Genomic DNA, 25,674 nt, shown 5'->3' on the forward strand with positions numbered 1-25,674 from the left:
ATGCTAGATGCCAAGTCCTGGTGATATTTAGTATAGAAAGTTTTATTTTAAATGCTTGTTATTATGGCAACCCTTCAGTAGCACTTATTAGTTATGCTTGAAGTAGGTTGACAGCTCAGAACAATAGGTTCAACTTTTGCTTTATGACCCAGAGAAGCTTGCCGCACAATACTTTTGAGATTATTAGCAAACTTGATTTTCTCCCATTAGACAGACATCGCTAATTTGGAAAATAACCTGGATAAAAAAAAACTGTATTCAACGCGATTACAATTTTCATGGAGAAGTACTGTAATGAAAAATTCCAAATTTACTAATATGTAGGAACAGTGCTTGGTAAAATTGCCCAAAGGGTTGCATTCAAGATTCACAAGGGAAATTCTCTGTCAACTGACTGAGGGTACCCATACAATATGGAGTTAAGCTGTTGAACTGCTGGGAAGTAAAATAGTTAATACAAGCTTTTAAGCAATTAATTCGTAAAGTTATTATTCCTGGCTGAAGTCCAACAACAACAACAACTTGTATTTATATAGCACCTTTAACTTAGTAAAACGTCCCACGGTGCTGCACAGGAGTATTTTAAGATAAAAAAGCTTGGTCAAAGAGGTAGGTTTTAAGGAGCGTCTTAAAGGAGAAGAGAGAGGTAGAGAGGCGGAGAGGTTTAGGGAGGGAATTCCAGAGCTCGGGGTCTAGGCAACAGAAGGCACGGCCACCAAAGGTTGAGCGATTATAATCAGGGATGCTCAAGAGGGCAGAATTATCTCGGGGGGGGGGGGGGGGTTGACGGAGATTACAGAGATAGGAAGGGGCGAGGCCATGGAGGGATTCTGAAAACAAGGATGAGAATTTTAAAATCAAAGCGATGCTTAATTGGGAGCCAATGTAGGTCAGCAAGCACAGGGGTGATGGGTGAACGGGACTTGGCTGCCCGTGTCCTAACTCGCACCGAGTTTTGGATGACCTTAAGTTTACGTAGGGTGGAATGTAGGAGGCCAGCCAGGAGTGCGTTGGAAGAGTAAAGTCTCGAGGTAACAAAGGCATGGATGAGGGTTTCAGCAGCAGATGAGCTGAGGCAAGGGTGGAGACGGACGATGTTACAGAGGTGGAAGTAGGCGGTCTTTGTTATGCTGCGGATGTGTGGTCGGAAGCTCATTTCAGGGTCAAATATGACACCAAGGTTGCGAACAGTGTGGTTCAGCCTCAGACAGATGTTAAGGAGAGGGAGGGAGTCAGTGGCTAGGGAATGGAGCTCATATTTGTGTGGGTCTCTTTGTTAAAAGTATGGCTGCAAGGTAAGGGGAATTGCAAGAGTGGACTGACCATTCTGAAGATCACTACTTCAGTATGGACTTGTTGGCAATAATCGACATGTATCTAGACAATAATCTATCCAATAAATCGGCTATCAAAGCTGTTAACTTGTCAGCTATCTAGGGTTTTAACCTTAAATTAATCTCGTCAACTGTATCTTGCACTCTGATCATTGCTGTAATTAATATTAATACTCAAGTGTCCATTAATGCTGATTTATAATGATACACCGAATTGTAATTGTGATTTTTGTAACCAATAAACAGTCTTTGTGCAGGATTGGTTGTCTGACGTCCGTCTTGATGATTCGCCAAGAAAGGGTTAATTAATTCACTCAGTAGCCTGCAGGTATCCTAATTGAGGGTTGAATTGAAACTTAAATTTAATTTGAATGGGTTAGTGTAAGGACTGCTTGGTCAAGCCGATCCAGGCCCCACCCACTCCCAGATATATGCTGAGAGGTAAACGCAGATGGTTCCTAGCGAGCATGTTAGGGATTCATCTGGTTCCTCAATATAGTTGTCTGGATACCGAACCCAGCGTTGTGTAAACAATTAACCACCAACAGGTTTTCATGAACTAAATATGTAGAGAGATTATATTTTTGAATTAGTATAAAAGTAGACAGTACAAGAGTCTTTAGGAGCCTTGAACAGAGCATGGTATATCACAGGTCATGGGTTTACCAGGGAGTGCTATTGTACAGCTGGTATTGCGTCTGAGTTGCAGTTTGGATAGGATATGTAACACTTACTGGAATGTGAACTTTGTTCTTCATGCACAAATAAGAGCAAAGTTTCAGGTGACTTGCAGGCCAAGAGGGCTCTGGGCCAATGTGTTAAAGGTGACATACACTGCATCCCTAGATACATATCTCTTATGTATTGCCTTCAAATGTACTGTGCACAGCAAACAGTATTGACTCTGGAAAAGAGTTCATTGGAGTCAAATTTTTGGTGAAACTTGAGTTTCAAATTTGTATACATTTTTAGCAAAAGCTCTGGTATAAACTAGCTTAATGTTGAAAAGTTCCAACTTTGTAAAAGATCATTGCACAACACATGTATACACCACACACATTTTATGTGGAATATGCTAAATACAAATTTCCTGTTTTGTTTAGAACACAGACAAGTTTATATGAAAAAAACATGACTTTTACTGACATTTAAAAGCACATTTCTAAACCTCCAGCTAAAAGCCAGTAACCAGACAGTAGAGATTCTTCCTAGCTCAAGTGCCTCTGGATTGGCCTCCAGGGCAGGCCAAAACACCCACTGCCTATTAAAAGCAACACAGCTGTGCCAGGACACACATGAACCAACTCTGAAACCCACATTTGGTGTGGCTCATGGGGGCAGGGAAGCAGTGAACTAAAATCACGTACTCATGAGGTTGTAAATAGAATGCGAAAGTGAAGGTCCCCGCCAACAGTTTATGGCAATTGTTTCCAGCAAATATTTTATTGTAGTTCATTATATGTTTATGCTTTAAGCTCGTGAATAGCAAGCAAATTCCTGGTATGCGCTGAGATAACTGATCTTAGCTGGGGCAGCAATAGAGGTGCTGCCATTGACTGCAGTGTCCCCAAGATATGCAAGAAACAATTGGCCAGAATTCCTGCTCCTAAATGACCCCTGTTGGGAAAGTGCATGTGCGCATGCTGAGTAAAGACAGCACTGGGCTCAGCTATAATGCCCTGAGATTGAATCACTCACCATCAAGGCTCACACGAAGAACGACCACATGGACTTTGTATTGAAGGTGGAGACACACACCTGGAATGATGTTCCAGGAAGGAGGGGACAGGGGGTGGAAAAAATTGGTACGGGGGAAAAAGGGTCAATTATTCATCAGCCTACACATACTATGAATGAACACAGTTTATCTTTAGTCTAATATTAGCAAAAGTTGTGAAATACGAGCAAAATTTAGCTGTTGATAATCTGGGGTGTTTAAGTGATTGGAGCCGATTTTCCTGACCTTTGCCCTGGTTGGGGAGGCGCGCCCTATCCCGGAGCACAAATACCAGAAAAAGAGGGAGGGGACCTATTATACTAGGTGTCCCTGTTACCCTGCGATTAAAACTAGTGTGGGCCCAATGAACCCATGCAATGAGATGGAGAGGGTTGTTCCAGGCACTCCCACCTCATTTTCTGTTGGGATGGCCATGGAGTGCCTAGGCAGAGGAGCACTGCAAAAAGTTGGTATTGAACTTGTGTCAAGATTCCCCTCCTCCCAGACTGGACGGTTTCAGTGAATCCTGGAGCTGCACTCAAAAATTTTCCCCTTTTTGCTAGCACCACACTCTGCCTGGGGACAGGCCTGTGTCAGAAATAACCCTGGCTCGTAGTAAAAGAGGCCAAGCCAGACATCGACAGTGCTCCTGGGCCTGGAAAGGTGCAACGCACTGCTACTGTACAGTGCTGGGGGTGGGAGAGGAGGGGGGAGAAAAGAGAAAATCAGCCCCTATATGTTTATTGTTACCTTCATGTAAACACAGTACCATATTGTAGAGCGGTCTTAATGTCCTAAAGTTTTGAATATCACTCCTAAAAATCTGAATCAAGATGGAATAGTCTACCCTTATGCCCCCAACTTTACACCTCGTCTGTAATGCAGAATAGCTCTACATACGTTTCGTTTCACCTTCCTGCTGGTGAAACTTTTCAAATTGCATTGCACAGCTCAGTGGTATCACCAAGAAAAGGGGCAGACTTCACTTTCATCATCACAGTTTAGTAGTCAAAACAAATCTTTGCTGCTTCTGCTACTGATTTAGGAAACCCTAAGGTGACAAACAAATTGATGTAAAGGCCAGTTTGTTACTATAAACACAAAGTACAAGATTGACATCCAATTCCTAAAGGTGGCATAGTGGTTAGCACTGTTGCCTCACAGCGCCAGAGACCCGGGTTCGAATCCGGCCTCGGGTGGCTGTCTGTGTGGAGTTTGCACATTCTCCCCGTGTTTGCGTGGGTTTTCTCCGGGTGCTCCGGTTTCCTCCCACAGTCCAAAGATGTGCGGGTTAGGTTGATTGGCTATGATAAATTGAACCTTAGTGTTAGGGGGATTAAATACGTGGGGATAGGGTGGGATATGTGTTGGTGTAGGGGTTACGGGGATCGGGTGGGATATGTGTCGGTGCAGGCTCGATGGGCCGAAATGGCCTCTATCTGCACTGTGGGGTTTCTGTGATTCTGTGAAAGTGTAGAGGTCGGCTGGTGGCTCTCCAGCCCACTGAAAAAGTTCAATGTTTTGGAGTTTGTTCGTCGCCACCTTGGCTAATGGTTTTGTGGACAATGACATCAGCCTTTAAACTGAAGACTTTGTGGTTCTGTCTGAAACCAGGTTGATGAAGACAGGGCTCAGATCTCAGCTGCATAATTCATCATCAAACCTCCATGCAGCCAAGGGCATAACCATGGTGAAGATGTTGCTAAATAACAACAGAAAATGCTGGAAAAACTCAGCAGGTCAGGCAACATCCGTGGAGAGAAATTTGAGTTGACGTTTCGGGTTGAACCCTTCTTCAAAACTGGAAAGAAAAGAAAATAGATCGAAGGCAGGGCTGCGATCGGACAAAAGAAGTGAAAGAAACAAAAGTAAAAGAGCTAAACGAGATGGTAATAGGCTGAGATTAGGTGTAAAGTGTACTGGCAGGGCAAGAGATAGCTGCCAGGTGTGAGAGAGAAACAAAAGGAAAGGGGGGGGGGGGGGGGAAGGAGTGGAAAAATTACAAGAAAAAATGTGTAATAGGGGCCGAGGTTATGATCTGAAATTGTTGAACTCGATATCGAGTCCGGAAGGCTGCAGAGTGCCTAATCGGAAGATGAGGTGCTGTTCCTCGAGTTTACGTTGAGCTTCCGTGGAACAATACAAGAGGCCAAGGATGGCGAGGTCAGAGTGGGAATGGAGCGGTGAATTAAAATGACAGGCGACCGGAAGCTCGGGGTCACCCTTACGGACTGAACGGAGGTGTTCCGCAAAGTGGTCACCCAATCTGCATTTGGTCTCCCCAATGTAGAGGAGACCGCGTGAAGATGTTGCTGCTGGTTAGGATGAACAAAGATTACAATGGATGTGAAGAACGTAATGTACACCTGAGCATTCTTGAGAACTCCATTTTAGAAGACTGAAATGACCACTCAGGAAGGGATGCTGGCATAGAGAGAGCGATAGTGATGTAGGTGTACGAGTAAGCGAACAGCCCTTCAAAGCGGTAATCAGAATCCCTTGCATTACAAAAGAAAGGGAAATAGGGCAAAATGGACCTGGTGAAAATTGCTCCAGGCTCCAAAAACAGCTCCCATTGCAAAGATAACAAAGCCAAAGATAACAAGCTTCAAAATGGCAGTGGAAGTACTTGCCTTTGCCCCATATCCCTTAATACCTTCGGTTAACAAAAATCTATCAATCTCAGATGCAAAATTAACAAATGACCTAGCATCAACCATATTGTGGTGCATATAGGTACCAACGATATAGGTAAAAAAACAGGAGGTCCTAAAAGCTGAATATAGGGAGTTAGGATGTAAATTTAAAAATAGGACCTCAAAAGGTAGTAATCTCAGGATTGCTACCAGTGCCACATGCTAGTCAGAGTAGAAATAGAAGGATATTTCAGATGAATATGTGGCTAGAGGAATGGTACAAGGGGGAGGGATTCAAATTCCTGGGACATTGGAACCGGTTCTGGGGGAGGTGGGACCAGTACAGACCGGACGGTTTGCACCTGGGGAGCACCGGGACCGATGTCCTAGGGTGGGGTGTTTGCTACTGCTCTGGGGGAAGGTTTAAACTAAAATGGCAGGGGGTTGGGAATCTGAGCAGGGAGACAGAGGAAAGGGAAACCAGGATAGAAGCAAAAGAAAGGAAGGAGAAAAACAAAGGTGGCAGTCAGAGAAATCAATGGTTTAAATTAAACATGGCCACAGTAAATAATAATTCTAACAGGTGTAAGAGTGTTAAAAAAACAAGCCTGAAGGCCTTGTGTCTTAATGCGAGGAGCATTCGTAATAAGGTAGATGAATTAGCTGCGCAAATAGAGGTAAACGGATATGATATGATTGGGATTACGGAAACATGGCTCCAGGGTGACCAAGGCTGGGAACTCAACATCCAGGGGTATTCAATATTCAGGAAGAATAGGCAAAAAGGAAAAGGAGGTGGGTAGCATTGCTGGTTAAAGAGGGGATTAACACAATTGAAAGGAAGGATATTAGCTCTGATGATGTGGAATTTGTATGGGTAGAACTGAGAAATACCATGGGGCAGAAAACGTTAGTGGGAGTGGTATACAGACCTCCAAACAGTAATGCGGAGGTTGGGGATGGCATTAAACGGTAAATTAGAGATGTGTGCAGTAAGGGCACAGCAGTTATCATGGGTGACTTTAATCTACATATAAATTGGGCTAACCAAATTAGTAACAATACTGTGGAGGAGGAATTCCTGGAGTGTATACGAGATGGTTTCCTGGACCAATATGTCGAGGAACCAACGAGAGATCAGGCCATCTTAGACTGGGTATTATGTAATGAGAAAGGATTAATTAGCAATCTTGTTGTGCGAGGCCCCTTAGGTCAGAGCGATCATAATATGATCGAATTCTTCATTAAGTTGGAGAGTGAAGTAGTTGACTCAGAGACTAGGGTGCTGAATTTAAATAAAGGAAACTACAATGGTATGAGGCGTGAGTTGGGTAGGATTGATTGGGGAATGGTACTCAAAGGGTTGACGGTGGATAGGCAATGGCAAACATTCAAAGATTGCATGGATCAACGACAGAATTCGTTCATCCCTGTTTGGCATAAAAATAAATCAAAGTGACTCAACCGTGGCTAACAAGGGAAATTAGGGATAGCATAAGATCCAAGGAGAAGACATAAATTGGCCAGAAAAGGCAGTAAACCTGAGGATTGGGAGCAGTTTAGGATTCAACAAAGGAGGACAAAGGGATTAATTAAGAGGGGGAAAAGCTTGCAGGGAACATAAAAACTGGCTGTAAAAGCTTTTATAGATATGTGAAGAGAAAAAGGTTGGTGAAGTCAAACGTAGGTCCCTTGCAGTCAGAATCAGGGGAATTTATAATGGGGAACAAAGAAATGGCTAACCAACTAAATACATATTTTGGTTCTGTCTTCACAAAGGAGGACACAAATAACCTCCCAGCGATGTCAGGGAACATAGGGTCTAATGAGAGGGAGGAACCGAAAGAAATCAGTATTTGTAGGGAAATTGACTGGATTGAAGGCCGATAAATCCCCAGGGCCTGACAATCTACATCCTAGGGTACTTAAGGAAGTGGCCCTAGAAATAGTAGATGCATTGCTGGTCATCTTCCAAAATTCAAGAGACTCTGGAAGAGTTCCCATGGATTGGAGGGTAGCTAATGTTATCCCACTATTCAAAAAAGGTGGTAGAGAGAAAACGGGGAATTATAGACTGGTAAGCCTGACATCGGTAGTGGGGAAAATGCTAGAATCCATTATAAAAGATGTAATAGCAGGGCACTTGGAAAACAGTGACAGGATCGGACAAAGTCAACATGGATTTACAAAAGGTAGATCGTGCTTGACTAATCTACTGGAATTTTTTGAGGATGTAACTGGTAAAATAGATAAGGGAGAACCAGTGGATATGGTGTATTTGGACTTTCAGAAGGCTTTCGATAAGGTCCCGCATAAGAGATTAGCGTGTAAAGTTAAGGCACATGGGATTGGGGGCAAGGTACTGGCTTGGATAAAGAACTGGTTGGCAGACAGGAAGCAAAGAGTTGGAATAAACGGGTCTTTTTCCGAGGGGCAGGCAGTGACTAGTGGGGTACCACAGGGATCGGTCCTAGGACGCCAGCTATTCACAATATATATATAAACTAGCTAGAGTGCCCGGCGGTGCCGAGGCTTTTTCAAGGGCATGTTGTTGTTGGAAGAGAGAGAGAGAGAGAGCGACTGGGGGGGGGAGGGGGGGGGGGGGAAAAGAGAGAGAGCGATTGGGTGGAGAAGAGAGCGCGCGACTGGGGGGGGGAGCCCTCCCCCCCCTCTCGCTCCCCCTCTCCCCACCCTCCTCTCTCTCCCCTCCCCCCACCCTCTCTCCCCCTCCCCCCACCCTCTCTCTCTCCCCTCCCCCCACCCTCTCTCTCTCTCTCTCCCCTCCCCCCCACCCTCTCTCTCTCTCTCTCCCCTCCCCCCACCCTCTCTCTCCCCTCCCCCCCACCCTCTCTCTCTCTCCCCTCCCCCCACCCTCTCTCTCTCTCCCCTCCTCCCACCGTCTCTCTCTCCCCTCCTCTCCTATCCTCTCCTCTCTCTCTCTCTCTCTCTCTCTCTCTCCCCTCCTTGCAAAGACATGGCCCAGCCGAGTCCAGCGCCCTGGTCAGCTGGAGGTCCGCAGCCGCTGTTCGGACCGCAGGCCACAAAGCACCCGAGCCCAGCGCCGGCGATGGCTCCACGGAGCTCCGTGCCGCCCCACGCACTGACATGGCCCCGCCCTCCCGAGCTGGCTTGAAGATCGCCGATTGCGGCTGAGAGACGGCCGGCGGGCCCGGTTGCCGGGGTAACCCTAAGCCCCGCCCGAGATCAGCACTCCCGATAGCCCCGCCCCCCGCCCGAGCCGAGCGGGAAATAGAGAGACGCCGCGTCTCAGCTGCTCCTGCTGCGCGCGCACCCTTTAGTAAGGTAGCGGCGCTGGGCTGAGGCCCGCCCCTGCAGCCTTCGAGTGGGGCCAGGAGGTGCCTAGCTCGGGCGTGGGTGCGGAGGAGATGCCGAGGCTTCGAGGCCTACCTGGAAAAATGGGGAAAGGTAGGAAAATTAATGAGATTAGATAAGTTAATAACTTTCTAAATCTTTTTTTTAAAAAACAATATGTGTTTTAAAAGCAACGTTTTTTTTAAAGACGCAGAAAGCGGGAAAAAGAAAGGAAAAGTTTGGAATCAAGATGGCGGCGACTCACCTCGGTTCAGAACGATAAGGCCCGCCCACACACGCACCAATTGGTCGACCGTCAGGTCACCAAAGCGTAGGATTGGTCAATCGTCCCGTCACTCGACCCATAGGAGGGCCCGGCCGCACGTGGCAGCAACCCGGCGTACGATTGGTCGACCTCGAGGTCACTCTGTCGCTAATGAGCGGATAATGAGATGCTAATGAGCGGACTGTTGAAGGTTTTTCGGATACCGCGGGCGCAATTTTTGTCCAGCCGAAACGTAAATACGCTTAAGACCGTTTTGGAAAGGTAAGCTTTCTTTCGACGTAACGCACGCCCTATAACTTTCGAGCGCATAGCCCGACAGACGCACACGTGATGACAGACAGAAGGATAGACAGACAGACAGAAGGACAGACAGACAGAAGGACAGACAGACAGAAGGACAGACAGATCGACCGATTTATATGTATAGATGATCTAGACGAGGAAACTAGATGTAATATCTCCAAGTTTGCAGATGACACAAAGCTGAGTGGGCGTGTGTGCTGTGAGGAGGATGCCGAGAAACTCCAGTATGATTTGGACAGGTTGGGTGATTATACTGCATCTGCCATGCTTCTGCCCAATGTGGATAAATGCGAGGTTATCCACTTTGGTGGCAAAAACAGGAAGGCAGATTATTATCTGAACGGCAATAGATTGGGAAAAGGGGAAGTGCAACGAGACCTGGGTGTCCTTGTGCACCAGTCGCTGAAGGTAAGCATGCAGGTGCAGTAGGCAGTTAAGGCGGCAAATGGTATGTTGGCCTTCGTAGCGAGAGGTTTCGAGTACAAGAACAAGGATGTCTTGCTGCAGTTGTACAGGGCCTTGGTGAGGCCACACCTTGAGTAGTGTGTGCAGTTTTGGTCGCCTTATCTGAAGAAGGATGTTCTTGCCATGGAGGGAGTGCAGCGAAGATTCACCAGACTGATACCTGGGATGGCAGGAATGACGTATGAGGAGAGATTGGGTCGATTGGGCTTATACTCGCTGGAGTTCAGAAGAATGAGAGGGGATTTCATTGAAACTTATAAAATTCTAACAGGACTAGACAGACTGGATGCAGGAAGGATGTTCCTGATGGCCGGGGAGTCCAGAACCAGGGGTCACAGTCTAAGGATAAAGGGTAAGCCATTTAGGACAGAGATGAGGAGGAATTTCTTCACCCAGAGAGTGGTGAAACTGTGGAATTCTCTACCACAGAAGGCAGTGGAGGCCAATTCATTAAATATATTCAAGAAGGAGTTGGATAATTTCTTACGGCTAAAGGGATCAAGGGATATGGGGAGAAGGCAGGGACAGGGTACTGAATTTGGATGTGTAGTGTCCGTGTGTAGATAAAGACACTGAAGACAGGAGTTGGTTCATAGGTATTTACTAAGCAAGTCTGGGGGGGGTTCTAAAGGATATACACAATACACAGGCTTATATAGCCCAAGTGGCAATTACCGGCATTACGCACACCTGGGGCTCTTAAAGGCACATACACCACAATTCCTCCCCTTCTAGCTAACTAGTACATCATATTTTAAGTAATTATTAATTACATGTTATATGCAAAATAATATACATTGCTGTATTAATTAATTATAAGTTAGTCTCTCAGGAGGCTTCCTGACTCGGTCCGGATAACGCCTCGGGGTTGTAGTAGTTTCTGGTGGTGTAGTAGGTTCTTCTGGCAAGGCTGATTCGGCTTGAAGGCCAGTGTCGGGTTCATCGGGTTCCAGTATCACCGGATCGGAGGTAGATATGGGTATCTCTACTTCATCGTTAGATGTATAGCGTGGTGGTGTAGGTTGTCCCTTTTCGGATGACTTGATGATTTGGTCAGCATGGCGTCTTATTATGCTTTCTCCGATGTCCACGGTATACATCAGTGGTCCTAGTCGTGTGCAGATAGTTCCAGGCTGCCATTTCTCGGTACGGTAGTCCCGGGCCAAAACCGGTTGGCCTATCTGGAAGGCCCTAGTTGGCCTTTCATTCATGCCCTGAAACTGCCGGTTCTCCACGTCCCTTCGGATGTTGGGCTTGACCAAATCCAGCCGGCATCTTAGGTTTCTATTGTAGAACATCATGGCGGGAGTTTGGTTTGTAACCGTATGTGTTGCATTCCTATAAGCAAATAAGAAGTTATCCACCTTGTGCTGAAGTTTTATGTCTTCATTACCCATGGCCTTGATGGCCTTCTTGAAGGTCTGGACAAACCTTTCAGCCAATCCATTGGTGGCGGGATGGTATGGGGCGGACGTGTAGTGCTTTACCCCATTGTTCTTTAAGAACTTTCTGAATTCTTCGGACACAAATTGCGGTCCATTATCAGAACATATCTGTTCCGGCAGCCCATTCCTGGCAAATATGGTCCTTAATACTGTGATGGTTTTTTCCGTGGTGGTGGAGGACATCTTTATTACCTCCGGCCACTTGGAGTGTGCATCAACTGCGATTAAGAACATTGAGTCCATAAATGGACCAGCAAAGTCGATGTGCACCCTTTGCCAGGGAGATGAGGGCCACTCCCGTGGATGTAGAGGGGCCTGTGGCGGAGCATTTTGGACCTTCTGGCATCCTAGGCAGCTCTTGGTCATGTCTTCGATGTCTCCATCGATACCTGGCCACCATACAAACGCCCTAGCTAGGTTCTTCATTTTCACTCCACCCAGATGCCCCTCGTGAAGCTCCTTTAGCACTTTATCCTGGAGTTTGGGTGGAATCACCACTCTGGATCCACACATCAAGGTTCCTCGGCACACTGACAGCTGTTCTCTTCTTTGTGAGAATGCTGGCAACAGTGGTTCGCCATGTGCTGGCCATCCCTTCATTGTTAAATCGTAGACCCGTGAGAGAGTAGGGTCATTTCTGGTCTCCCTTTCAATGGCAGAATTTGTCACCGGTAGACATTCCACTATGGTAGAGTGGAATATCTCTACTGGGTCTACTGTAGGTGCCTCTTCTATCGTTGGCAACGGCAGGCGCGATAAACCATCAGCATTCCCATGCTGTTTTGACCCTTTGTATTCAATGTTGTATTGGTGTGCCCCTAGAAAAAGGGACCACCTCTGTAGTCTTTGTGCCGTCATAATGGGGACACCTTTCTTAGGGTTGAATATGGAGATGAGGGGTTGATGGTCAGTCAGCAAGGTAAATTTTTGTCCGTGTAGGTAATGGTTGAATTTCTTCACTCCCCATACCAGGCTGAGTGCTTCCCTGTCTATCTGGGAATAGTTACGCTCAGCTGAGTTCAATGAGCGTGACGCAAAAGCTATCGGCCGTTCCGAGCCATCGGGGAATCTATGGGACAATACCGCTCCTATGCCGTAAGGGGATGCATCGCACGCCAGTCTGATTGGTAGTGATGGGTTGTAATGAGCCAAAACTTTCTCGGATGTGATTAAGTCTTTACATTTATGGAAGGCACGTTTACAGTCTTCATTCCATTTCCAAATCACTCCTGTGTGTAGAAGATCATTAAGAGGGTGTAGAATAGTTGATAAGTTCGGTAAAAATTTATGATAGTAATTTATTAATCCCAGGAATGACCTCAATTGTGAAACATTTTCAGGTGCAGGGTCTTTTATAACTGCTTCAATTTTTTCAGGTGACTTATGCAACCCTTCCTTATTAATTATGTGGCCACAATATGATATCTGATTTTGGAAAAATTCGCACTTGGGGCGATTTGCTCGTAGGCCCCGTTCTTTCAGCCTAGTGAGCACCTGCTCCAAATTGGCAAGGTGCTCGTTGTCGTTTTCTCCTGTTATAAGGATGTCGTCTAGGTAACACTGAGTCCCCGGAATCCCTTGCAGGACTTGCTCCATAGCTCTTTGCCAGATAGCTGGAGCTGATGCTACTCCAAAAACCAGTCGATTGTACTGGTACAGGCCTTTGTGTGTGTTTATTGTGAGATACTTTTTAGAGGTCTCCTCAACCTCCATCTGTAGATATGCCTGTGCCAAGTCAATTTTTGTGAAACGTTTTCCTCCGGATAGTGAGGCGAAAATATCTTCTATCCTCGGAAGAGGATACTGTACCGTGTGAAGGACCGGGTTTACAGTCACCTTTAAGTCCCCACAGATGCAAATTTTTCTCTGTTCCTCAGAGTTATTTTTCAATGCTTTTTTCATGACTGGAACGATGGGTGTTGCCCATTCGCTCCAATCTATTTTGGATAATACGCCTGCCTTTTCCAAATTCTCCAGCTCTGCCTCGACTGCCGGACGTATGGCGTATGGCACCGGTCTTGCCTTAAAAAATTTTGGAATTGCTGCATCTTCCACTTTTATTGAGGCGGTGATGCCTTTCAAGGTTCCTAGTTTCTCTTGAAACACTTCTTTGGCATTGGCCAAGATGTCTTTTAATCGTTCAGGTATGATGTCATCATTGTTTTTTTCCTTACTGGTCACCGTCAGTGCCTGAATGGAGTGCCAGTCTAAACGTATCTTCCTTATCCATTCACGTCCCAACAACGGTGGACCACCATCTTGTAGAATGTATAAATACAACATTTGTATTTCTTTGCCGTTGTATACCACAGGCACCTTTATTTTTCCTTTGGGGTATACTTTCTGCCCCGTATATGTTTTTAAGATAATGGATGTGTCTTTTAGAGGTATATGCGAAAATAGCCTCTCGTAATCTCGTCGATTTATTACGGTTAGAGCTGATCCTGTATCTAGCTCCATTTTAACTGGGGACCCTGCTATTATGAGGGTAACCCAAATGGTCTGGTAATCTTCATTGGCAATTACATTATGTAATTTGAGAGAGCTTAGTCTCTTGTTCCCGGAGTCGCTATCGCTCTTCTGGTCTTTGGAGCTACTGTCCGTCATCATTTGTACCTTTCTGTGCTTTTCCTTATTGATTCTTTTCCCGTTAGTGGATTTTTTATTTTCAGATCGGCATACACGTGGAATGTGTCCCATCTTTCCGCATCGCCTGCATGCTTTTTCTTTGAACCAGCAATCCCTCTGGTCATGGTTGGATCTGCCGCAGCGATAACATCTCTCGAAACCCCGTGTCATTTCATGGGTGCCGAAGTCCTGTGGCCTTTGCTGTATCTTTGCCGCTCCTATTGCACTGAAAGCCTTGTCCAGTGTTAAATCTTTTCCAGAAGATACCTTTTTTTGTGTTTCTACACTTAGGGGATCGCAGATGAATTTGTCTTGCAGAGAATCTGCCAGTCCTGCCTCGAATTGGCAGTGTAGGGTATCAACAATCTCCTCAAAATTCTTGTCCATCGGTTCGGCTGGAGTGATTAAGTTGCGTAACAGCTTGTATGTTTCTGCGCCCATTAGATCCAGAAGCACTGAAGCTTTTTTTTCATCTTCTATTCCATTTGCGGTGCAAAACACCTCCACTCTTTCTACATGTGGTCCAATCCTCTATCTTGTTATCAAAAACATCAATATTGCCAAAGTTAGGCTCTGTTTCGTTATCAAAAGCATCAATATTGCCAGACTTAGGCATTTCAAAAAAGATATGGCGCTTCCCGCGCTTTTTTTTCCTCTCTGTAGCAACGATATGGCGCTTCCTGCGCTTTCCCGCCGCTGCTACCGATAACAACGCTGTTTTACTGTGGTTTCCGTTTATTCACTGTTGGAGACTCGTTCCCGACGGAGGTCTAAACGCTGACCTGCTTGCCGCGCCGGCCGTCTCCCGAGTGCACCCTCCCAGTCCGTTATTGCTTGCCTCCGATTTCGCTGCCTGCCTCAGCTGTAGAGCCCGCCGCTGGAGCCCCAGCCTGACGCCCAGGAAGGATTAGCGCAGTACCTGCCACCAGCTTGGCCAGCTGGTGAAACCACAGTTTCTATTACTTCCTTGAGTCTTCTGGACGCTGGAGGAATCGATGTCCTTGAGGTGCTGCCGAATTGCAGGTAAGTCCGTTTCCACTTCGTCGCCACTGTAGTGTCCGTGTGTAGATAAAGACACTGAAGACAGGAGTTGGTTCATAGGTATTTACTAAGCAAGTCTGGGGGGGGTTCTAAAGGATATACACAATACACAGGCTTATATAGCCCAAGTGGCAATTACCGGCATTACGCACACCTGGGGCTCTTAAAGGCACATACACCACAATTGCTCTTAAAGGCACATACACCACAGGATGATCAGCCATGATCTCATTGAATGGCGGAGCAGGCTCGAGGGGCCGAATGGCCTACTCCTGCTCCTATCTTCGATGTTTCTGCTGCCATTTGCAGAAGAGTGTTCCAAACTTCTACCACCCTTTGCATGTAGAAGTGTTTCCGAACTTCACTACTGAAAGATCTGGCTCTAATTTTTAGGATATGTCTCCCAGTCGTAGACGCCTCAGCCAGTGGGAATAGTTTGTACCCTACCCTATCAGTTCTCCTTAATATCTTGAAAACTTCAATCAAATCACCCCGTAACCGTCTAAATTTCCAGAGAATACAACCCTCATTTGTGTAATCTCTCCTCGTAATTTAACCCTTGGAATCCAGGTATCATTCTGGTAAATTTACGCTGCACTCCCTCCAAGGCCAATATATCCTTCCTAAGATGTGGTTCCCAGAACTGATCACAGTACGCCAGGTGTAGTCGAACTTTGTATAACTTCAGCATAAGTTCTACCACCTTGTATTCTGGTCCTCTAGATATAAAGCCCAGCATTCCATTAGCCTTTTTGATTATTTTCTGTACCTATTCATGACATTTTAATGACCTATGTACCTGGGCCCCCAAGTCTATTTGGACCTCCACTGCTTCTAGCTGTTCACCATTTAGAAAGTACCCTGTTCTATCCTTTTAGGTCCAAAGCGGATGACCTCACCCTTGCCTACATTGAATCCATTTACCACAGTTTTGCCCATTCACTTAATCTATCAATATCTCTTTGTAATTTTATGCTTCCGTCTACGCTGTTTACAATGCCAAATATCTTCGCGTCATCAGCAAACTTGGATATGTGGCTCCCTATCCCATCATCCAAGTCATTAATAAATATCGTGAACAGTTAGTTGAGGCACCAACACAGATCCCTGTGGGACACCGCTAGTCACATCCTGCCAATTTGAGTACCACCTGCCAATTAACCCTACTCTGTTCTCTTGCAGCTCAGCCAATTTCCTAACCAGGTCAATAATTTGCTTTCAATTCCATGAGTTTCAACTTTAGCCAATAGTCTCTTATGAGGGGCTTTATTGAATGCCTTCTGGAAGTCCATATAAATAATATCCATAGATATTTCCCTTGTCCATTTCTTTAGTCATCTCTTTAAAAAGTTCAATCAGGTTCCAGCAGGCATGATCAACCTTTTACAAATCCATGCTCTGACCAGCTGAAAATTTTCACGGTGTTCAGTCACTCTATCCTTTTGCTGGTGCAAAAATAAAATAAACCCAGGAAGCAAAAAAATGAGGGGTATAAACAGAGTTTTGAGCAGCATTTGTAGTGAACACTACAAGCAGGTACAAATACATCTTTGACATGGAAGACTACATGAACTTGAACGCAAGCAGTGAGCTCTATAAATGGATTACAAGGCAATAACTATAGGTCCCCTCAATGCAAAGACATTTCTGGAAAGACAAACCCACTGATCGATCACACTTGATTATCACGGTCTTGGTGCTCGCTTCTAGCTTGTTTCCAATTCTACACTCTAATTTGATCAAGGGTACGGTAGCGTAGTGGTCATGTTACTGGACTGGTAAACCAGAGGCCTGGACTAATAATCCAGAGAACACAAGTTCAAATTTAAGTTTGAGAATGTGAATTCAATTTAAAAAAATACAAAATCTGGAATTAAAAAGATGGCATCTGTAAAAGTGACCATGAAGCTGTTGAATTGTCATAAAAACCTAACTAGTTCATGGATTTCCTTTTAAATAACTTGCTGTCCTTACCCGGTCTGGCCTGTGTGTCACTCCAGTCCCACACTCTAAACTGCCCTCTGAAGTTGTCTGGCAAGCCACTCAGTTGCAATACCGCTAGAAAGGAACAAAAGAAAAAATCCATACGGACCTGTCAGGTGCGACCTAGACATCAAATCAGGACAACAAAGGGACACCCAGCCCAATCGACCTGCAAAATCCTCCTCACTATCTGGGGACTGGCGCCAAAGTTAGGAGAGTTATCTCTCAGATTGTCAAGGAATAGCCTGACAGTCATACTTACAGATTTATGCCCATTAGCCAACATCTCAGACTCCTCCATCACCATCTCAGAGTATGTCCTGCCCCATTGGCAGGACAGACCCGCCAGAGGTAGGGACACAAGGGTGTACCAGTTAGGGGAATGGGGGGGGGGGGGGGGAAAAAGAGGCAGGGCAGAATATCGCTGGGAGTCCTCAACATTGACTCATGGCTTCATGTCAAGCATGAACAAGGAATCCTCCTGCTAATTACCATCTATTGCCCTCCTTCAGCTAATGAATCAGTGCAGTACTCCTCCATGTTGAACACTACTTGGAGGAAGCACTGAGGGTATCAAGGGCACAGAATGTACCCTGGGTGGGAAACTTTAATGTACATCACCAAGAATGGCCCGGTAGTACCACCAAGTCCTGAAGTACATAGCTGCCAGATTGGGCTCGCAGCAGGTGGCAAGAGAACCAAGACAAGGGAATAACCTACTTGCCCTCACCAATCTACCTGTCTCAGATGCATCTGTTCATGACAATATTGGTAGGGGTGACCACCGCACAGTCCTCGTGGAGACAGCATTCCACCTTCACACGGAGGACATCTTCCATTGTATCGCATGGCTAAATGGGATACAATAATAGATCTAGCAGCTCAAAACTGGTTATCCATGAGGCACTGTGGGCCATCAGCAACAGCAGAATTGTATTCCGCCACAATCTGTAACCTCATGGCCCGGCATATCTCACTCCTCCATCACAATCAAGCCAGATGACCAACTCTGGCTCAATGGAGTGAAGAGCATGCACCAGGCGTATCTAAAAATGAGGTGCCATCCTGATGAAGCTACAACACAGGACTACATGAATGCTGAACAGCAGAAGCAGCATGCTATAGACAGAGCTAAACAATCTCACAACCAACAGAGCAGGTCAAAGCTCTGCAGCCCTGCCACATACAGCTGTGAATGGTGGTAAACAATTAAGCAACTAACGGGAGGATGAGGCTCCATGAACATCCCCATCCTCAATGATGGCAGAACCCAGCATGCGAGTATTTGCAACCACCTTCAGCCAGAAGTGCCGAGTGGATGATCCTACTCTGCTTCCTCCAGAGGTCCCCATCAAAGATACCAATCTTCAGTCAATTCAATTCACGCCACATAATAGAGAAACAGCTGAGCGCACTGGACACAGCAAAGACTATGAACCCCAACAATATCCCGGCTGCTGTAGTGCTGAAGGCCTGTGCTCCAGAACTAGCTAAGCTGTTCGGGTACAGCTACAACACTGGCATCTACCCGACAATGTGGAAAATCGCCGAGGTCGGTCTTGTCCACAAAAGCGAGACAAATCCAGAAGAGGTTCAACAAATAAAAAAAAATTGCTTACATATCAGTTAAAGTTAAACAATATGGTCCATTGGATTAACAGTACAATACTTTGCAACTAGGGTTAATAACATACTGCTCATCAGTCCTCTTCAGCAGAAAGAACAGTCCCTTAGAAAAAAAATTAAAGCCAAGTACTGGGACTGCAATCCTAACAGCTCAATCTCCTCGAACGTTTGGTAATAGAATGCCATATCCCTCGGGTACAGAGTAAATGCTATCCAAATGCCCTCGGAGTTCTTTATTTTGAGCAAGCTGCAGAGTCCAGGAAGAACTGAAGAAAATACAGACAGAACCTGCTTCTATCTGCTTCATTTCTTTCAAAGTACAAAGCAGGTGAATTTTAAATCGCAAAATTACAGGCTTTAGGGAAAGCCATGGCTACTTTCAAACATACCAGTTAGCTAGTTTTAGCACAAAGAACAAAACCACATTTGAGCCTGATGTTATAGGGTGAGGAAAGTCATAAGCAATTCCCAATTCTAATTGAATGGCTAATAATTTAAGAGTCTCACGGCACCTGCAAAGCAACAACTTGCATTTATATAGCGCCTTTAACGCAGTAAAACATTCCAAGGTGCTTCACAGGGAGTATTATAAGGCAATAAACTTGACACCGAACCACATAAGGAGAAATCAGCGTAGATGACCAAAGGCTTAGTCAGAGGTAGGTTTTAAGGAGCATCTTAAAGGACGAAAGAGAGGTAGAGAAGCGGAGGTAGAGGGCCAATGTAGGTCAGCGAGCACAGGGGTGATGGGTGAACAGGACTTGGTGCGAGTTAGGGCACGGGCAACCGAGATCTGGATGACCTCAAGTTTACATAGGGTAGAATGTGGGAGGCCAGCCAGGAGTGCGTTGGAGTAATCAAGTCTAGAGGTAACAAAGGCATGGATGAGGGTTTCAGCAGTGGATGAGCTGAGGCAAGGGCAGAGACGGGCAATGTTAGAGGTGGAAATAGGCGGTCTTAGTTATGCTGTGGGTGTGTGGTCGGAAGCTCATTTCAGAGTCAAATATGACACTAAGGTTGCGAACAGTGGTGTTCAGCCTCAGACAGATGCAAGGGAAAGGGATGGAGTCTGTGGCTAGGGAACGGAGTTGGTGGCAGGGACCAAAAACAATGGCTCCGGTCATGAGGGGAGATCGGAGAGAAACTGGAGAAAGATGCGAGTTCAGGACTAGGGCAGGGGGGGAACCTTAGAGGAAGCTTGGCCCGGTGGGCTAGGGGAAGGAAAGGAAGTGACACAGGCAGCTGAACGGATGGTCTCAATCTTAGAGACAAAGAAGTCCATGAGCTCCTCACACTTGTTGTCAGAGGTGAAGCAGCACTATACTTTATACTAATTAAGTTATGTTCCAAGAACAAAGGCTAGCAACCCCCTTTGAAGTAAACTAAACAGACATCTGTTTTTAAACTTTTTTTTGGAATAAAGGTCTTTTTCATATACAATTTTACACAAGTATTTGTCAATTCTATCAGAGGGTGCAGGGAAGCAGGATGGATATTTAAGTCTGTAATCTGGCAGCAGCTGTCCAGCTTAAAACCAGCATGGTCACAGCAAGAGCCAGATTCCGAAACTAATTTTTGGAGAACTACGATAGGACATAGGAGTGTTGGAAGCGGACTTGATTTTACAAGGAGATAACCTACTCCATGCTATTCCTTAGTCAGTCCTGATAAGAACATAAAAAATATGAACATGTACTACCTTCTCTAGATGGATAAGCACAGACAATATGCTTTCAGACATTTGCCAATGTAGCTCTAACCTATCTGTTCCAGACAAGAATACAGGAAACTTTGGTTTATCCAGAGGTTAACTGTCCGGAATGCTCGAGCCACCAGCAAAATTCAGGAGTTGGTTCAGTAAGTTTTTTTTTCTTTTCGTTGCTTTTTTTTCACTAGTCAGGCTCTGCAAGGTCTAGCTAAAGCTGTTGCTTAGCTACAGAGACGCTTGCAAGCTACGGCCGACTGTTTAGAAGCTGTTGCTAAGCAACAGGGTTTGTTGCTAGATACGGAGCTCAAAAGCTTCCGTATGTTTTAACATTAGCGCTGGTTTGTCCGGCAGTTTTGATGGGACGGCAACAGCTCGGTCCCATCGGTGCCGGATATCACAACGTTTCCTGTACATCCTGGGAATAATTCTCCTTCCAATTTTCCCCACAGAAAGTGTGGCAGAAACTCAATCAACGGATGGTTGAATCCAATTTGTGCACCTTCCGTTTCCCCTCTCCCCAAAAATGATCTTGTACCTTGTTTATTCAATGCAATGTGACACTTGGCTAGACACAAGATAATCTTCCTCTTCCCTAACCCTTTTCTAAAAGTGCAGACTCACTAATGGGGTATGATTCCACGGTTGCCTTCAATACTTTGTTCAAGTTCACTCAATGTGTAGCCTTGACAGACAGTGAAATTCTGCAGGCTATTCAACTGTGGAGTGCATTGCAGACAAGCCAATTTGGTCATCACCCAAACATACACCACGCGAGCACTTTCCAGCAAGAATCACAGGATAACAGGAGCATTCGGGCCAATTGCAGCATCCCAATTGAGATCAGCTAACTAACAGACCCGGCATTATATCTGGGACCTTTGTGCAAGAGACTGGGTCGTACCTTTACCATTATAAGAGCGATGATAAACATTTATTGACAGTATATTGCCTTCCAGTGGGCAGTCATTTCACACTTCATCATGCATCATACACTGGGCTACATTCCACCCATTCGGAGTCAACAAGTAGAAACTTGAGCCAGTAAGTTCAAAGGACTGCAGAGTGTGGGAACCAGCTGGTGACTCCAATCATCCATGCAGAACAGCATTTAACAGATTACAAACTTCGGTTATCAAATACAAGTAAGTTTGTTTAAAGAATTGGCAAGTACTCTGCTGGGGCAGATGAATACAACTACTGGGTATACCTTTAATGTGCAGATCAAAGTGCTGCTGCAACTTGAAAGTTACAAATTCTATCCCACCCAGAATTTCTCTTCTAAGCAGGCTGCCAAATTTCAACTGACAAGCATATTTCACTTTCCCAGTTTAGTCAATCTTACAGATTATTTCCAGTCATTGGAGAAAAGCACAACTACGTTTATTGTGACTGCACATTCCATCTGAGCTATGCATACTGGAAACTGCCACTGAGTTTTATGGTGATTTTTTTTGTGTTAGGCTACACATTATGGGTGAAGGTTCATAGCTATTAAAGCAAACAGTGAAGTTGCTGCTTATAGGCTATTTCAGTTAAAAATAAGATTTAATATGATTTAATGGTTGTTTTAAATGTGTAGCTTTCAATGCCTGTATATACTAGCTTAGTGTTGAGAAATGAAAGATTCTAATTTCATCCAGCTTTGAAAACCAATTGTACAGATCAATGATTGCAAGTCTGGAAGACTGCTCCACAAGTAGTTCACATCATTTAAGCTACAGACAATGAATGAGAGAGCACAAGGGACAGTATTCAGATTTACAACTAGTCACTTCTATTCTCTTAATCCATTAAAATGGTTACATTTACAGCTAAATTTACTCTTCAAAATACAAGTATATTCTCCCAAGAATAACAAACACTTCTGACCAGGTCCAACTTGCTTATTCCTCAATCCCACAGAGTACTGCCAGGAAAAGCAACAAAGCGAAGAAGAAGAAAGGCGACAGAGATAGGAAGAGAACGAGATAGGAAGAGAAAGAAAACATAAATGCAGAAAGGTCTCTAATCAATCATTCAAAGTTTGCAATACCTCAAGGTAATCCATAACACGGATTTATGATTTTTGCTACACAACTTCCCATATTCACACCCATAACTACTCAGTTTTTGATAAACCTTCTTTATCCCAAAGAAAGAGTACATTCATTTGTTTGAAAATAATCATAATCCACATAAACTGCTGCATTTGCAAACACCAAACAGCCCTATTTAAAGTTTACACAATGCTGACTTGTACCAGTGCACTGAGCATGGAGGCCTTAGTCAGCTAGAAAAACCAGCAGCGTTTGCATTTGCAGCTAGTGGTACCACCTCTTTACATTTGTGCTGCAACTACTGGTCTGCAGTATGACTTCCAGCCAGACAGTGCGCAGTTTACACTCCAATTATCCTAGCCACTCTTTCACACAATTGTAATCACTCAGTTGTACAATATTCTCTTTGATGTCTAAAAGTGCTATTTAGAAAATTAGAAGGAAAACATGCTAGATTCAACATCTGGTTTTACAGCATCGCAAATCAAGAGCTTGGGTGTTACATTCCTTTGTAGGTAAAGTAGTTTTACTGGCATTAAAGAGCTGCCGAAACTTGCTCCCTTGATTGCAGCATTTAGCCAATGAATAGCTGAGCCATACAGATAAGGAAGATGCTAGGATTCATCCCCAGTCTGGCCGTAAACTGATCTCAGCCGGACCTCAGATAGGGAAAGGAAAAGTCCACATGGAATCCCACTATTCAGTTGTGCAGCAATTACTATTGCAAGTACGTACTTGTAGATGTTGGTTGCAGCAGGATTGGGCTCGCCATGAATGCCCCCCCCGCCACACATAGTTAAATAACCTGCTAACACTTGGTCAGTGGTCACTGTAGGGCAACTGATGCCCATGGAACTATACATCACAAAGGAATCACTGCCTTCAGAAAATGAAGAATGGAGAAAATGGTAGAAAAAATATTCAGTTCTCAGGCCAAATCTAATTTTGCTCCATGAAATATAAATACTGAGTTTAAAGCTACATTCTCGTTAGTTAGCACACCAATGCAGTGATGACCATTTAAAACTAGGTCCTGAAAACACTACAAATTCTAGGTTATGGTGAACAATTCATTCTACATATCCTAACAATATAAAGGGAGCATGATTTTACATTCAGCACATACATAAGAGCTAACTGAAGTGGCAAATTACTTAATCGCACAGAATTATAGTCAATATCCAAGAAAATTGTCCCAAAACAAATGCAATTAATTCTGCCATAAATAAAACATAGCTTCACAATGAGACTAACTTTTTTTCAGGAATGCATCTTGCAAAACATAGCATTCTATTATCTGGTGTGCATACATGCAAGTAAATCTTTCATCCATGGACAATTCTTCGGTTCAAACACTGACTGAAACAAAGCACTTCAAATACTTTGGGCTAGACGAAAACAGATACCAGCGACTCCATCCATGGTTGGTGCCAGTGATTTTTGCAAGTTGATACTTGTTTTGTTGAAGATAGAGTTCTAAGCTTCTAAGAAAGCAATTCAGATGGCCCCATATGGAAAGGGGCAACAGCCTGCAAAAATTACAATTAGCACTGAGGGGAAGCAGCAGCGCAGAAAATTAGGAATGAGAGTAAGCTGTTCACCTCTTTGAACCTGTTTTGCCATTCGATTAGATCATGGCGGATCTGTACCTCAACTCCAACACTGGGTGACAGGGACTACAGAAGAGAAGGCTTCAAATTTAGATGTCTTCTTTCAGGGGATAAACCTGGCATCCCAGGGTTCTTGAGCTGGATAGAAGTTGTGAGCAGAGGAAGGGATAAGGCTGTGAATTTGGGCTTTGGTAGACAAATTGAATCAGACCAGCAGACAATACGAGTGCCAAGTATTTTAAAAAGCTGGTTATTAATCTATACCATGGATCAGTATGCTGTATTACATTTTCACAGCAAGGAAAGCACTCGGTCCTTCAATAGGACAAGTGAAATTGCAGATATTTGGGAGCAGTTTGTACAGCAACCCCTCCAATTTCCACTGATTATTTGCGTAGACTTCTGCGTCCTTCTGCGCATGTGCCCATATGAGGCGGGGGCCTAAACAACGCCCTGCCCCCACCAGAACGATGCATGCACAGAAGCACCACCAAATCCTAGGATTCTTGCACAGAAACAAATCTCCAAAGAGTTAACTAATCCACTAATTAGAGTATAAGTCTTGTATTTTGTCAGCCAAGGGCAACTATAATTACAAGTGCAGAATAATATTAACAGAGGATCTTTACATAGCTAACTAGACTTCCACATTCTGTAGTCTATACGACTGCAGACTGGATCAAATTACACATTGCAGACATACTGTTGGGTGCGTCTTGTCCTCCAAGGGAGCCAATCAGGAATCTGGTGTTGCAAATAAACACGACCTCCGATTTCTGCATGCATCTGCAGTCATTTTAAAGTCAGGTTTGAGGCGCCAAATTTAGCACCAAATGGAAGCTCCTTCTGCCCCCATGGTAAATGGAACCTGCTCCTCTCCTCTAAACATTATCACACCCTGTCTTTGCAAATTATCGTCCCATCTCCAATCTCCTTTTCCTTTTCAAAGTTCTTGAACATACAATCATTTCCCAAATCACAGCCCACTTTTCCCCACAAGTTCACGCTTGAAACCCTTTAATCAGATTTCCGCCCTTCCACAACAAAGTGGCCGTACCCAGTCAAGAATTACACTCTCTGTGACTGACAATTCTGCATTATCCTTCCTCATCCGCTCTGCAGTCTTTGACACAGTTGACCACACCATGCTCCAATGCTTCTTAGTCCCATTCTTACCAATCCAATCATAGATAAGAGTACCAATAGCAATGGCTTCTCTCTCCACCTCAGCAGTCACCTCAGATAATCAAAATGGACCAGCTTTGGCCCCCTTCTCTTCTTCATCTACATGATGACAAAATCCACAAGCATGGGTCAGCTGCTACATGTACACGATGAAACCCAGCTCTACCCCTCTAGTGCTTCTGTGCTGTCAGACTGCTTGCCAGCTCAACATTGGGAAGACCAAAGACAGCTGAGCTGTCAACCTCATATCCTTTTTTAAAAATTTGTTCCTGGGATGTGGGCACCGCTGGAAAGGCCAGCATTTATTACCCATCCCTAATTGCCCTCGAGAAGGCGGTGGTGAGCCGCCTTCTTGAACC

The 25,674-nt window shown here is 44.8% G+C and overlaps 1 protein-coding gene across 1 annotated transcript in view; it reads right to left on the reverse strand.

The window, feature by feature from the left end:
- Window positions 1-25,674, reverse strand: part of ric1 (RIC1 homolog, RAB6A GEF complex partner 1) — a 204,942-nt gene that overhangs the window by 99,910 nt on the left and 79,358 nt on the right.

Source organism: Somniosus microcephalus, chromosome 1, assembly GCF_052327205.1.
Source record: "Somniosus microcephalus isolate GS21.2 chromosome 1, FLI_Smic_1.0, whole genome shotgun sequence".
NCBI lineage: Eukaryota > Metazoa > Chordata > Chondrichthyes > Squaliformes > Somniosidae > Somniosus > Somniosus microcephalus.